The sequence below is a fragment of the Apium graveolens genome, unplaced genomic scaffold (assembly GCF_009905375.1).
Source record: "Apium graveolens cultivar Ventura unplaced genomic scaffold, ASM990537v1 ctg1400, whole genome shotgun sequence".
Lineage (NCBI taxonomy): Eukaryota > Viridiplantae > Streptophyta > Magnoliopsida > Apiales > Apiaceae > Apium > Apium graveolens.
This window is the reverse complement of record NW_027417220.1, coordinates 122,824-139,488: the sequence shown is the minus strand read 5'-3', so window position 1 is coordinate 139,488 and position 16,665 is coordinate 122,824. Positions and strand designations below refer to the sequence as shown.

The 16,665-nt window shown below is 36.3% G+C and overlaps 1 pseudogene; it reads right to left on the bottom strand.

Annotated features, from left to right (window-relative positions):
* Positions 1 to 7,446: 7,446 nt before the first annotated feature.
* LOC141699842 (protein trichome birefringence-like 23) lies at positions 7,447 to 14,108 on the bottom strand (annotated as a pseudogene).
* Positions 14,109 to 16,665: the final 2,557 nt, after the last annotated feature.

Genomic DNA, 16,665 nt, shown 5'->3' with positions numbered 1-16,665 from the left:
TTCGTCGTACTATTTTGGTTTTACTACAGTAGATCTCTATTTCGATTTTAAAGAGGGGGATTGTGATTTTCGCTATGGTGGTTTTTTATATGGACCTTTTGATGCAATGCTAAACTAGTTGCTTTCTAATTATGCTTCCGTTGTTTTCATATCTCACATTTCTACTTGTGTGTTATGAATGTATTCTACCGCGTTGAATATAGTTATCGTCATCGTAAGATGTCACATACTTTAATGGTATTTTATAGAAATTCGGTATATATGTCGATTGCTACGTTGTTATTCACTCTATGAAATAAAATTGTTCTAGGAAACTCTTACAAAAACCAATCTGTTCAGATGAGTTGTGTTGTCCAAACGGATATCTTACTTACATAATCAAAACAACATTTTTCATTTATCGTTATCATGTATTTCACAAGTCAATTCGTGTTATAAATGTAACAGTAATCGTAGATGTATTTCGTTTGATTCGTTGTCAATGTACTTTGTTTTATTCGTCAACATACGTCAGTGCATGCACTTGTAGAGTGGTTAAGATGCCTTATTCCCTCTTGAAACTCACCAAGTTTGTTTTTATATTAAATTCGTAGAATAATGTATGTGTGTAAAATTGTTACTTGTCGTTGTAATAGATGATAGTACTATCATTTCGACTATGTTCATTTTCAAAGTAGCATAATTGTGGTCGGTGATCAGCCTTTACGTTTGTAATTCGCATATTTGTTCGACATATATTAGTGTGTAATATTATTACTGAAATGATTTTGATGGAAAGAACTGGCGTAAATAAACTTAGTGAACGAGCATAATCGGTAAAAAATTACGGATAGCAATATAGTTCATGATATAAATCACAATGAACTGGAAACATAATCATGAAATCTAGCTTTCTTAAACAAAACGTCATAAACAAAGCATAATAATAAGCAAATAACGTCATATCAAACGTGAGCAAACAACGACAAATAACTATTTCCTATAGACTTATTAATCAAAGATTCCTAAGAACTGAATTTCATAAGATAGGATAGGAAACTCTACATGTGATAAAGCTTCAAGTGCAATGCGTTCCAACTTCTCGGTAGTGGTATGTCGTCCATACTTAACAATTGATAAGCTCCTCGACCAATGACAGCATCAATGAAGTAAGGACCTTCCCAATTGTCAGCGAAAATCCCAGCTGTCAAGTCCACAGTGTTTTGGAAAGTCTTTCTCAATACTAAGTCACCAACATGAAAAGCTCTCACATGAACATATTGTTGAATGTGTTAGCGACCCTTTGTTGATAAGAAACCAAACGAATCTTTACCATCTCTTGTAGTTCATCTATAATATCTTTTTTATGTGCCAATTCTGTGTTATTCATGTCAGTTGTTAAGAGCCTGTACCTGGCTGTTGGCATCATAACTTCAGTTCGTAAGACAGCCTCAGTGCCATATACTAGGATGTATGGTGTCTGTCCTGTTGACATCTTAGGAGTCGTCTTGTCCGACCACAAAACCCAAGGCAATTTCTCAGCCCACTATCCTTTGCATGATGTCAATCTTCTTTTAAGATTATTGATTATGATCTTGTTACTTGATTCAGCCTGTTCGTTGGCTTGGGGATATCTTGGTGTTGACTTAATCAAATTGATGTTCCAACGCTTGCAAAATGCTTCTGTCTTGTTACTTATGATTAAACTCCTCCGCTTCAATCCATTTTGAAAAGTAATCCGTCTTGACCAACATGTACACTTTCTGGATGGGTGCATGTGGCATCTTCCCCACATTGTCCATTCCCCACTTCATGAAAGGCCAAAAAAAATGAACATGTTAAGATGTTCAGACGGCTGATGTATGACGGGTGCATGTCTCTGGAAAGCGTCACATCTCTTCGTGTAGTCTAGTGCATCTTGTCTTAGCGTCGTCCAGTAGTAACCCAAGCATAAAATTTTTAAAAAGATATTTCTCCCGTTAGTGTGGTTTCCAAACTCTCCTTCGTGTGCATCTCTTAATACCATGTTCGCCTCGTACTTTCTCAAACACTTTGAAGCAACCCTTTAGAAGATTTCTTGAACAGCTCGTCATCTATGACTGTAAAACTTGAAGCTTTCATCCTAAGGATCCTAGCTTCATTGTTGTTATCTGGTTTTACACCAAGTTGTAAGTAATCTTTGTATACTTTAATCCAGTTGTCCACGTCTTCACTGATACCGTCATCAATTTCGATCAAGAGCAATCATTTCTATGTCGTGAGCCAATCTTTCAATAGGCGGCTTCATGATATGGACCACTGGGATGTTGTTCAAGTTAAGTCCTTTAGAAAAAGCTCCTAAACCGGCCAACGCATCATCTTGTACATTATTCTCTCTTGGAACTTGCTGTATGCTGAAGTTGTCAAAGCAACTCGTCAATTTTTTGGTGATGTCCAGATACGTAACCATCTTGGAATCTTTAGCTTCATAGGATCCCTTGACTGATTAACGATTAACAATGAATCACAGTTGACGTCAATGCTCCTGATTTTCATGTCCTTAGCAATTACGAGTCCCATGATTAGTTCCTCGTACTCAGCCTCATTGCTTGTAGCTTTAAAATCACAACATATTGATTGTGCTATCATATCCTCCTGTGTGATTTGATGACAAGCCCCAATCCCGTTTCATACACATTCGAGGCACCGTCAGTATATAGCGTCCATGGCTTCGTGTCTATTTTTGAAAAGGCCCGTTGCAATTCTTGCTCAGCTGTTGTCATCTGGCTTGGACTAAAATCAGCCACAAAGTCAGCTAATGCTTGTGATTTTTAGTCGTCATGGCGTCATACATGATGTCATAGGTACTTAGACATATTGCCCACTTTATCATCCTTCCTGTCAAATCGGGTTTACTCAACATATTTCTCAAAGGAAAGTTCCTCATAACATATATTTTATGTGATTCAAATAATGCCTCAATTTAGTGGAATTCATAGCTAATGCGCGTACTAATTTCTCGAGAGATGTGTACCTTATTTCCGCATCTATCAGGCTTTTATTGACATAGTATACAGGTGACTAGACACATTCACTTTTTTACGAGCACTCCTCTTACTGCATGATCTGTTACTGAAAAGTAAACAAAGAGGTCCTCACCTTGAAGAGGCTTAGACATGAGTGGTGGCGTAGTGAGATAGCTTTTTAAATCATTCAAGGCAGCTTCATGTTTATCCATCCATAGAAATCATTTTTCTTCCTTAACACATCATAAAAAAGCTTACATCTGTCAAACAATCGCAAAATGAACATGTTCATGGCTACAACCCTTACCATCAACTTTTGGACATCCTTGACATTTGATGGGCTTTTTAATTCAAAAATCGCTTTCATTTATTCTGGACTTGCCTCAATTCCTCTCCTGGTCACCATATGTCCGAGAAATTTTCTAGATGACACGGTAAAATTATATTTGGAAGGATTTAGCTTCATGTTGTATGACCTTAATATGTCAAATACCTCTTGCAGATCGCGAACATGATTCTCGGTGTCAACAGACTTGACTACAATGTCGTCAATGTAAACTTCTATTGTCTTTCCTATTTGGTCCTTCAACATTTTGTTGACAAGCCTTTGAAATATTTCCCCAACATTTCGTAATCCAAAGGGCATGGCCAAGTTGCAGTATATCCCCATATCCGTTATGAAGGCAGTCTTCTCACAGTCAGACGGATCTATTTCAATTTGATTAAAACCACTTGGCGCATCGAAGAACGTCAGCAATTCATGTCCAGCCGTTGAGTCCACCATGGTGTCAATGATGTAGTGGATAGGGTCCTTGGGACACACTTTGTTCAAGTCTGTGTAGTCAACACAAACCCTCCATTTCCCATTCTTCTTCTGTACCATTACGATGTTTGCTAGCCACTCGGGGTAATCAACTTCTTTAATTATTCCATCCTTCATGAGCCTTTCCACCTCGTCATTAATTATTTTTTTTCTTTCTACTGTGAATTTCCTTCGCTTTTGTTGAACAGGTACATGACTGGGATCCATGTTTAACTTGTGCGTGATGACACTTGGATCGATTCCCGTTATGTCATCATGCTCCCATGCAAATGCATCCAATCTTGTGGTCAGGAAACTTACCAAGTTTGGCTCAATTGATGGGGAAAGATCTTCCCCTATTAGTACCTTCTTGTCTCCTATCTTTAGGTCGACTACAACTAACTTCTTAGGTCCTGTAATTGTGGCTACGGGAGTCTCATTCCCATGTTATTGGACAGTTGGTTTCAAACATGTCTTGTAATATTCACGTGCCATATCTTGGTCTTCTTGTATCTCCTGAGCTCCCCATAGTGTTGGAAATTTGAGGACTTGATGGTATGTCGATGGTACAGCTTTCAAGTTATGAATCCAAGGCCTTCCCATGATTATGTTGTACGTCGAGTCAACATCTATTATGCAAAATTTCTCCAAAAGATTGACTCATTATGCATAAGTAGGAAATGTAATCTCTCCCAACGTCCGTTTAGTTTCTCCACTGAATCCCACCAATGTAGTTGATTTTTTAATTATGTCACTCTCTTCCAAACCCATTTGTTTCAACGTGCTTAGCATCATGTTGTTGGCAGCACTCCCGTTATCAATTAGAATTCTCTTGATCAGGAAATTCCCCACGGGGAGTGAGATGATAAGTCCATCTTGTTATGGTTCTCGTATACTTCTCTTATCTGACTCGTCGAACACCAAAGATGGAAAAGTGTTACTATTAACTCCCACTTGAGAAACCTCTTCTGTCTGTTTCTCTGCCTGCCTTTTTAGCTTATGAATAGGTGGATCCACACACCTTCAGAACCACCTGCAATAAAGTTAATTACTTTGTGATGTGGTGCTGGTGGCGGTTGCCTCATTGGTGTCATATGTCTCTTTTGGGCAACCCGTATCTCCTGACATAAGCTGCCTTCTTTGATGTCATGAACTCTTTAGGTATCTCTTCCTTGGTTAAAAATTATAATTGTTTTTCGTAAATCCACACAGTCGTAGCTTTATGTCCGTAATCTCCATGAGAGTCAAACCATAGTTTGGAATTTTAGTTTGACTTAGGCTTATTGCTCTTTACTGGCCACTTGAATACACCTCCCAACTTGGTTAACTCCTTCATCATGGCTGAAGGTGTTATCGTGAAGCTGTAACTGTCATAAGTTGGTGGCAGGTTAGGGTCCTTCCTCCGGTCACTGTGTTCCTCCTTTTTCCATTCATTAGACCTCCCGTGTCGAGTTGATATAGACTTCATCCCTGACAGGGCTTGCATATGGCTTGGATTCCCTAGATCTTCGTGTCATAATCTTTCTTGATGGGTTATAATACTTCTCGTCATCCTCCATCCTGTCCTCTTCCATCTCACTTGTGCCATAACTTTGGCTTGCACATCATCCATTGCTCTACAAGGATACTTTGTCAATTCTTCATACAGTGGTGACTCTCGTTCTAATCCCCTTTTGAATGTTCAATAGTTATGGGGACATCACAGTTGGTAATGGTCACCTTCTCTCTGTTGAATCGTGTCAAGTAATCACGCAATGACTCTCTGTATCGTTGCACAATTTTGTATAAGTCACTAGTGGTTTTCTCGAACACTCGGCTACTAGAAAAGTTGCATGTTGAATGTGTCTACCAAGTCGGAAAATGTCTTGATGCTCCCATGTGGGAGGGTCACGAACCATTGCAAGGCTGGTCCCAACAGTGTAGAACCGAAACTTTTACACATACAAGCTTCCTTCATATCACACGTATTGGAACCGTGAACATTCGTTGGTTGTATTGTGTAATATGTTCCAATGGAACACTAGTTCCATCATATGGTCCTCATTTGTGGCACCGGGAAACATTTCGGTATCTCAACCAGAGAGATGTTGTCATGAAAAGGTGAGTCAGCATAGCTTGTGGGAGTCGCCTTTTCCAATGGTTTGGAATGCCAGGAATCCTTTTAATTAAATCCCTTACTTCTTTCAGTTCTTTCTTGAATTCCTTTGCAATTTGGTTTCGAGATCTCGTACTTCTGTGGTGTGGACCTTCTTCTGTCAGTATCTCCTTGGCGATCATCACGATCGTCCATATCCGTTGCTCATCACTTGCTTACCATGTCATTATGTTATTTGGCACATCCTCTACATCCTCTATCTCAATGATATCATCTGTCCCGTTTGTTGGCCCTTCATGTTGATTGTATTCCTCTGTGTCATCCATGGGTGCAGTCGTCTAACTATACTCGGGATGTCTTCTTTGTCACTGTCTTCTTCAGTGTTTCATTTTCGGCAACGTATCCTTCTCCATCTCCTCTTGTAATCTCTTCAACGTTGCGGCCATCTCCTTGTTGCCCTCAGATTTAATTTCTTGATTAGTAACTTGTTCCTCCCAGTTGTGCGCCCGCCATCGTAATGTAACAACCAAATTCCTTAGCAGTTTCCCATAGACGACACCAATTATTTTTGCCAAAAATTGATCGGTTAAATGCTAAGTATGGTTGATTTGAACTAAAATGTTTAATAACGATTAACTAAAACAATTTAATATGAATGACACGGAGATTGTTGACGCAAAAAACCCGTTAATGGGAAAAAACCGCGGTGGGATTGATTGCCCAACCAAAAATATGTTTCACTAGTTATTTGAGAACGTTTACAAGATGTTTTACATTATATCTCGCTTATATCTCAGAAAAAGTCTAATTCTATGGCTTTATTTATATGCTCTAAGTTGATCCCTTCGGTGAAGGAAATTAACTCGAGTTGTGGTAGTTTGCTGTGTGTTTGTTGTGTAATGTTCTTCCCCTTCTTATCTTTTAGATTATTTCCTTATTTTTCTCCAACTCCCCCTCCTTTCTCTCCCATTTTGAATTAGGGTTATCATTTTGCTGCATTGCTTGACTGGTTTTCCTCCAAAATCGGAGCTTGGCTTGATAGAGTCTACTAGCTCTTCTCAGTGTTATCATCGTGTTTGTTGTCGTGCAAGACGCCTCCATATTTCTCCGGTCTTGACTTGTCCCCAGCTAGCTTGTTGTCAACACGTCGATCTCGTCTTGTCATGATAAAAAAAATTCTTACATACAACAATCCCTTTTAGTTGGTTATATTTGTACAACCATAAAAACCTTTAGATATAATTTTATATAATGAAAATATAGATAATACTATTGGAGTATAATTTAAACCCCTTGGCTAAAATTCTAAAAAATGATATTAGTTAACCATTATAACCAATCATTTTACGTTTAGTATTGGAGAAGCTCTTGCAAAATTTTGTTTGCTTTAGCGTAAACAAAATTGAAACCAAACTGCATTACAGCAGACACTAAGATAAAAGATCACGGCTCTTTGAAAATGAATCAGAATCATCCAATGACTCTTCTACGGGTATTTTGTTGAGAAAATTATACTCAATCTATGAACTGATCTATTGTCTTCACATTGAAAGGAAATATTTGTCATTTATCACCCTCTGAAAAACAGATATATGCATCCTCTGATAAACTCAACCCTTCACTATGAGATCCATCAACAAATCATTCCATGAATCTATTGGCCCGGGCAAACACCAATGCAGGCAATCATTAATAATCTTCTCTTTATTTTCCTTAGCGAATGGGTGAAAGTATCTGTATGGACCAGGGTGTCCATCTGGCCTTAGTAACGAAAGAGGCGTTACATCAAGAAGTCTAAGCTTCACTCCAGCTTTTGCAGCTTTGATTTCTGCCTTTGCAAATTCATCTAATTCAACTTCTCTAAGAAGTCTGTTACAAAATATTGTACTCCGAAGTCGCCTTCCTCAGCTGGTTTTGTTCGTTGGCAGGTCCCGCCACTAAACCACTTCCCATTCTCGAAGTGATCTGGTGTCGGATTTCTATAAAAGATCATACCTTTGTGATCTGAGTCGATTATGAAATTGAAGACTTTACTGATACTTTGCGATAAGCAAAACCAATGCCTAATTCTGTCAGGTTTCGGCCAGGACAGTAATGGCAGCCAAGTATCGTGTCATTTTCATAGTAAATAGCACTTTTGACAAACCATTTTCCCGATGAAAAATTATGTAGTCCAGATTTTGGTACACACTGTCCAATTCGAATCAAGTTTGTCCAAGTGCAGCTCAATTTCTGATGATGAAACACCATTGTAATCTTCAAATATTTGGGCCTGTGCAAGGAAAGGTGACCACATAATTGAGATACTAAAGTTGTAGGAGGAGAATAGCCATCTTCCATTTTTGTAGTCTGCATCATGGTAAACATGAAGGGGTTCTTCCACCTGAAACACTATAAGTAATCAAGTTGGTCTACAGCGCGATTTATAATCAATTAATGTTTTGATTGCTTAGAATACAGGCTAAGATACATTAGCACCTTAGTCTAAAAAAATGAGAACAAGCATCAAATGTATCTGCAGCAGAGGTATATTAATTATTTACTGGTGTCGACTGTTGTAGAATACATGTAGATCATGTGTGTGCACAAATTCTGTACACATTACAAGAGTTTAAATGAGTTGCATGTCCAGATTTTCAAATTTTACATGTAAAGCAACTTGAACATTTACAATTATATGTTTGTGCCAAGTATGTTATGATTCCACCGGACCTGAAAATGTCCAAGTGCATGACTACTTCCCTGAAAACAATGATGGTTTGAGTGATGATGAAATACCAGACCAGATACAGTAATGTGATTTAAATTGATTTAAAGATACTACTGTAGAGATGGCTATCAGAACTAGTATAAAGTACAAACCAGCTTCAGATGTCAAACAATGATGCGAAAAACAGCCAATATTATTTCTTACTACAATTTATAATAACCAAATTTGACTATACTGAAAATGAAGTCTTTAGACTGTTGTGCACCATTTTGCTTTCAACTTCCTGTAATTGTAACTTTCCCATGCCAAGCATTTAGAAGAGAAGTGATCCTGACTCCTAATACTGTCAAACTAAAAATTTAACAACCCTTTTATTCACATTCTATTCTATGTTATTGGTGGATTCTATGGCCAATGCACACGATACAAGTCATTGGAATACAGAGAAGAGGACTTTCAAAGATAAGATTATAGAACAAGAAACCATGTTATTTGGCGCTTCATGAAGAATTCAGTGAATCCTATACTTGTTTACTTTGTATCTATACACAACCCAAAACAAACACAGTACCAGATGAAAACCGACTTGTTTATATTAACACAGACCTATCGCCGAGATAAAAGGAACCCAAATGCCATTATCATAAAAGTAAGGAAAATACAACCTAGCGAATTTAATGTATTGAACATGATTTTTCAGATAGGTCATGGTGCCATTTAGCAGTACAATATATGAATAATGTATATACATATCAATTATCAGAACTGGGTCAACATCATCGTGCCAAATAGAAATAAAACATTCAAAATTAAGAAAAAACGATAAGCATGCCGCTGTTGGAAATCTCAACTCTATAATTTCCATAGCCATTAGATGATACCATAGCTCAATTACAGTCCTCAATTAAACCAATTTATCTATCAATTGCACCAAGTGATACTCGCTAACACAGAAATGCATTTATAAATTACTTGTAAGCAATATGATAAAAAATTCTTTCGAGCACAGAAATCCCAAAAAAATAAGCAGTAACATTTGGTTCCTACCTTGGCCAGTATACAAAGCAATGATTGAACGTGATTCGGAGATATTGAATCACCAATTAGTGCCCAAGCTTTATTTCCTCATCATTTCAAGAAACTTCTGGCCATCAAATTGAGGCAGCTCACAATCCTTAGGCTTCCACTTCCAGTACAATACTCTGTATCAGGCCTCCCATTCTTCATACAATTCTGATGTCTTTCAATGAAATTGCAACTCTCATTAGTATAAAGAGGACCCTCCTCATTCCGGATCCAATTCCCCACCGAAATATTGCATCCTCCCACATTATCTAAAAATCACCCGAGTATAACACAGCATTTCAGTAAAAAACGAGAAATCTAACTCATTAATCTCATATACATAACAAAAACAATCGAAATTATTCAAAAGTTTCCAATTATAAAACACATAAATCAGAAGGGCTTTGGAGAACGCTGCAGAAAGATTACACATTTCCAACATTATCTCAAATCACAGTAAAACAAACAGCACTTTCAGGTACAAAAACAAAAATCAACCACTTGCACCCCCAATCTCAATTCTCAAACAAAAACACAACAACCAACCACCAAATGAATAAAAAACAAAAGTAAAAGCAACAAAATGAAAACCCCATGAGTAAAAATTAAAACTTAAGTACCTTTTTGGTGAAACTGATCATATAATCCAGGCACATGCAAAGAAGATTGAGCTTGAGATGTTTGGACAAAAGGGGTATTCTGTGATATTCGAATACTGATTGGATCTTGAAGAAAGAAGCCTAAAAGCAAGACCAACTAAAAGAAATGCAACAGCTAATTTAACAACCCACTGATTGTTCTTGCACATAGACCACCACCATGTTTTTAAGTTCAACTTCATTTCTTTCACAATTCTATATCTTTTTTTACCTTATAATGATGATGCAGGCTTACTAATAAGTGTATATGTGTATGTATGTAATGTGGGGTTAAAGAAGCTCAATGATTAAGATTAGATTCTTGTTCTTGAACCCACAATGAAAGGTGAGCTGTGTAGTGTGACATTTATTCTTACCTTACTGGGACTGGCTACTGCATGTTGTATTTTAACATGCTAGCCTCCAGGATAATAGTAAGAATATCTAGAGTACTAACAAAATAAACAAATAGGTTAAATAATGCACGTGCAATCACATGCATCTTTTTTGGCTTGTAAAAGTAAAAAAAAAAATTAATGTATGAATTCGTTTCCCAAAAAAAAACTGTTATAAATATGTTTTAATGTATAAAATAAGATTGATATGTCAAATGTTATTAATAATACATATATGTGTGTGATATCCACCAATGAGTATAAATACCATTTTGATATATTTCGGCGATAAATCACTAATTATGCCTACGTTAATCACTAAATCTATTGATTCCTGAAATATAACTGATTTCAGATTAGTAATTCAGTTAAACTTAAATACTGATTTCTCGTCAAAATATAGAAATATGCTATGCTAATTGATGATTGGGAGGGAGAAAAATACGGTAAAATTATTTTTTAAAAAAGTTAACTGATTAACGGGAAAAGTCAATTAATAATAAAGGGGACAAATATCACATGAATCAGATGGAGGAGAGAGAAATGTATTAAACATATGACTCTTATTGGTTTGTAGTTTGTATTCTAATATTGGTTTGAATTTGAGGACTTGTATATATATATATATAGAGACTTACTTCAATACAAACTAAATTAAAATACAAACTACAAACTACACCTCCCACACACAACTATACTAATTCCCTCCATTTTTAATTGAATTTTTTCTATCATTAGTGAACTCTTTAAAATCTAACTTCTCTATATTATTCTACATCATCCAACAATCAGTATAAATACCATATTTGATATGTTTCGCCGATAATCACTAATTATGTCTATGAGAATCACTAAAAGTACTGGTTTCTGGAATTAGTATTGATTTCAGTTTACTGATTCGAGTAAGTTTAAATACTGATTTGTCGTCAAAATATATAGGCAAATATGCTATGCAAATCGATGAGTGGGTAGATGAATAAAAATACTGTACTTGTTCCTTTACGGCTAAATAAGACGTATTGATGAAACTGTCGGATTTACAACTATTACGATGGTTTAATACGACTGCTTCGAAATAAGACGGTCGAGCTTGTTTTTACATTTGACCTACCTGACACTAAATTTGAGCAAAAGTCGCATACATGAAATTAATAAAAAGTTGAGGTAGGAGAAGTTCTATGTGTGGCACCAAAAGAAATACTATTTTAATTTTTAAAATAATTCACTAAGTGTATAATTTTAAACATATAGTTTTCAAGATGTTTTTTAAATTATTATTATGATATTGATGTTAATTTCAAAAATCATAATCAATAAACTTGGTATTTATTTTACCTATTTTTCGGAAACACCGATTACACTTTTAAAGATATTTTTTTATCAACAAATGAAATGTGTGTAATTGGTTGGAAAAATTCATGACCACATATAATTAGTTTTACATGAGAAAGTATACTACACACATTCACATTATTTTTTATGTACTTATTTGTGAATTGTTTTCTAGAAAGTATGTGTGACATTTCACTACAAGAAAAACACGATCATACAACACCCATCACACAACGCTTGGCCGAAAAAGTGTTGCCCAGAATTTTTATACAACAGTTTTTCAAAAATCAAAAACAGGTGTTGGCTGATATATATTACTACAAGCAAAACAAAACTGTTGTCTAGTAAAACAAGTCAGACAAATCTTTTCATAAACCTCATGTTGTGTGAATGACAAACTTATAGCATTACCACAACGCTATAAAATCCATTGTCTAGTTCTTAGAGCCAGACAACACTTTCTAACATCATGTTGTGCAAGTGAGTAAGTTTGCACAACGGTTTTTAAATGATATGTCTGAAAGATATTGAGACAACGTCTCAATTAACAGTTGTAAAAATGAAACAAGTGTTTTTTCTGTTGGTATTTTAAGATGGTGTCAAACAACGTACAAGTATAAGTGTTGTCTGAATTAAAAACGAGATACAAGTGTTTTTCTATGTTGTAGATTATACTTTCAGACAATGGGCTAATCAATAAAACCGTTGTCTTACTCTGGTGATTTTTTATAAAACATTACCAGAAGCAAAGCAAACGTGCCAAACCAAAGGCAACAAGGAAAACCATCCAAACCAGATGCAACAAGCAAATCAACCAACAATCAAAACTGAAAATAATAGCAGAACCAGCCAAAGATTATGCATGTTCATACAAAGTATAGTATTGAAAGTACAAATAAAATACTTCAAGAAAGTTGAATTAGTTCATCAACATCCCGCATGTAACTATCCATGTCATCACCACTATCATCTATCTCGGAAAATTGGGCATGAAACAGTCATTCTCGAGTTCCACTTCGACGGATTCCTCATCTCATCATCATTATCTTCATGGTACTTTTCTCGGGCAATTTCAACACCACCGACCATAATTTTTCAGAGGGATCGTCGATATAACAACTTGTTTAACATGTTTTGCTAAAATAAACGATCATTCAAAAAACCCAACCTATTCAAATTAACCGATGTATATCCCAAGTCATCGACCTAATCCCTTTGTTTATATCTACCCAATTGCAAAGAAAAACAGGGACCCTAAAGTGATTATAGTCCAACTCCCATATACTTTTATAACTCCGTAATATATATGTGATATGTGCGCAATATTTGATCCTTACCCTGCACAACCATTGTGCTGCTTCTACACACACACCACTGCATTGAACTTGACGCATATCATCACGATCCTTGGTACTAAAGGTAACACCATCCATTCTGTAGCCACTGAATGTAGGAACATCCTTGTTGGGCTCATCTGCAATCCACCTTATCTCGGCCGATATCTCTTTTCATCGGCCAAATTTGAAGCAATCTAAAAAAAAGAATTCAAACATGTAAAATAATTCAGGTGATAGTAATTAAAAACAGTGGGAAAAAAATACATCAAACGACGCACGTAATACCTTTTCCTTAAAACCATTTTGGGAATGTCTCATTTTGCTTGTTTTTAAGCCACATTTCATCATTTTCATATTCCGGATATTTTGTCATTAAAAAGGCCATGTTTCACTGCATTTAAAGATAAGCCAATATAAGTTGGTTGAACTAATAACAAAAATATATATGCAATTTTTCAAGTAAAGAGAGAAAGTGTAAGAAGTTACTCATATATGGCCTAACAGCAGTGGTATTTTGTAGAACACATAAATGTGCTACTGCAAATCAGTACAGCTCGGGGTTATAATTGTTGCAACCCGGATAATGGCTTGCAAATAGAATCCTTGGTATGCCTACCTTTTTTTGGTACCCCAATTGTCACCTTCTTCATTATCCACCAAACATTCAACTGCCTCTTCTGCAATATAGGCCTCAGCGATGCAACCTTCTGCACGAGCTCGATTCCTTATATATCCCTTGAATGTCTTCATGTATCTCTCAAAAGGATACATCCACCTAAGGAAAATTGGTCCACAAAGCTCGACTTCTCTTACAAGATGAACCGAGATATGAATTAATCAAAAAAACAACGAGGGAGGAAAGTATTTTTTAAGCTGACAAAGAGTTCTACCAGTTGCGATTGCATTTTCTCCAGTTTATCAACCTCAATAACTTTACTACAGATCGCTTTGAAAAATAGACAAAACTTGATAATAGTTTTCCTGACCTGTTTTTGTAAGCTTAATTTTTTTTGCCTTGAATGTCATGTCTTTTTGGGCTGTGAAAGTTTAGGAAAGTGATGTGTTAGATTGTGTTGCCGTATGACTGTCTTACTGAGGGGAATCACGAGTTTGCCTATACTTGATTGCTTCTCAACTATCAATATGTATTATGTGCATAATGCAGAAGAAATGAAAACGTTTTAGGTGCATTAATAGAGATGCCACATGAGTGTCCTTAGAACCTCCATTAATATAATTGTAATCAACTGATATTCATGTAGTTTTTTGGCTTTGTGTGAAGCAATTAGATTAAACTTAATGTTTTAAGTGTAGATTAATTATGGCGCCTTCAAGAAAAACAAAATCCGATCCTCGTAGAACTAGTGAAAACCTTATCAAGGCACTAAAAAAGAACAAGGCAGATGTAAAGAAAAAGACAGAGGATCCAAAAATGAGCAAGGCGGTTAAGTCCACACCTGTGAAGAACAAGACAGAGGAACGAAAAATGAGCAAGCCGATTCAGCCTGAACCTATGAAGAACAAAACAGAGGAACTAAAAATAAAGGCAGGGGCGCTAGAAAAGAACAAGGCGGTGTCTGAACCTGTGAAGGAAAAGCCAGTGGAGTCTTGCCTTCGGAATTCATCCCCTGAATCAGTAAAGAAGAATGGAATTTCTAAGAATCTAAAAAGCAAATTATCTAAAAAAAGGAAACGAGTGGAAGAAACAGCAACCAAACAAGAGGGACTTAAGCTTCTAAAACGCGGAGCAGTTACGATGCATAGGATTGTTAGGCGTAAGATGCTGGGAATTAAGCTTGAGGTACTATTTAATAAAAAGGGTGAGCCATATGGGGATGCTGCTAAAGAAATGCAGTCTTATATTGGGGTTCTTGCCAGAACAAAAGCCCCGATATGGTATGACAGTTGGTTACGTGTTCCGGTAGAAAGAAAAAACAAGATTTGGGATTGTGTGCAGGTAAAAGAAGTTGCATCTACAAAACCAACTAAGAATTTTACTTGTGTTAAATTATGACTACCAATTGTAGTTAACACACATGTGATAATAAAATTGTTTATTTATGTACGTAGATGGCATACATTGTACCACCATCAGCACGAAAGCTTGTTCTGCAATCGGCATGCCAGAAATGGAGGGAGTTTAAAAGCCGTTTAACAACTGAATATATCATTCCTAATAAAGATCAACCTGAGTTGTTAAAGTTTCCTCCGGCTGACTACTCCTTTATTGAGAAGGCACACTGGGATATTTTTCTTCATCAGGCCGTCTAAACTGATGAATTTTTAGTGAGTTTTTTCTGTATCTTTTTATTTTATAAAATTCCCCACGTAGCATAAGTAAAATAGCGAAAGAAACTTATGCTGCGAACATTATTGTGTTTTTTTCTCCAAGGACATCCACGAAAAAACAAGAAACTAAGGAGGATCCTTAATTTATAATCACATTGTATTTCTCGAAAGGGCTATTCTAACCTAGAGCATGAAATGGTTAGTTATCATGAAACATATTTCTTTCACGCGTACATCATATAATTTTTTTCAATGCTTTTGTTTCAATTTATTGTATAATATTTAAACAGGTTCATACAGATGGAGACTCAAGCTGACCCTGAAATGGAGATAGATAGATCAGATAGCTGGATTCGTGCAAGGAAAGATAAAGATGGAAACTTCAGTCAGAAACATTTAAAGAAATTGCTCAGCTATTGTAAGTTTTATTTCTGTTGTTATATATTCTTTATCACCAATATCTGTTTTGTTGGTTAATTACGTTCCTAAGGATTTATCAATTTTTAGGGGAAAACTAAAAAAAGAGTTAGTTGAAGGGGAGGTGACTGTGGAAGGCAGTGATGATTAGCTTGACCAAGGTGCTTGGATAAAGCCCTGAACACAGAGGGACGCGGTGCGTGGACAAGGGCTCTTGTGAAGCATGTCTACATACTGGCAATCTTCCAAGGCAGAAAGACATGTAGGAACAATAGAGGAGAGGAGTGCAAGAGGGTATTCAGAAATTTCATGAAGAAGAGACAGCTACAGGATAGGTTGAAAAGCGAGATGCCTTTGGGCCTTCCAGATTTCAAAAGCTGAAACTGGTATAGGAGGGAAGCTTATTGAAACTGGGTTAAGTCCAAATATTGGATCTCAACAAGGAAGTTGTTCCAAGGGAGCACATGACATTCTGAGGACTTTGATTTGCAAGGTGTAAAGAAAAAACTGGATCTCATTCAAAATGTGGGTATCGGTAAGGAAACACATATTGAAGAACATATTCAGGAGAAACCTTTGGTGGATGGCGAAGAACATATTC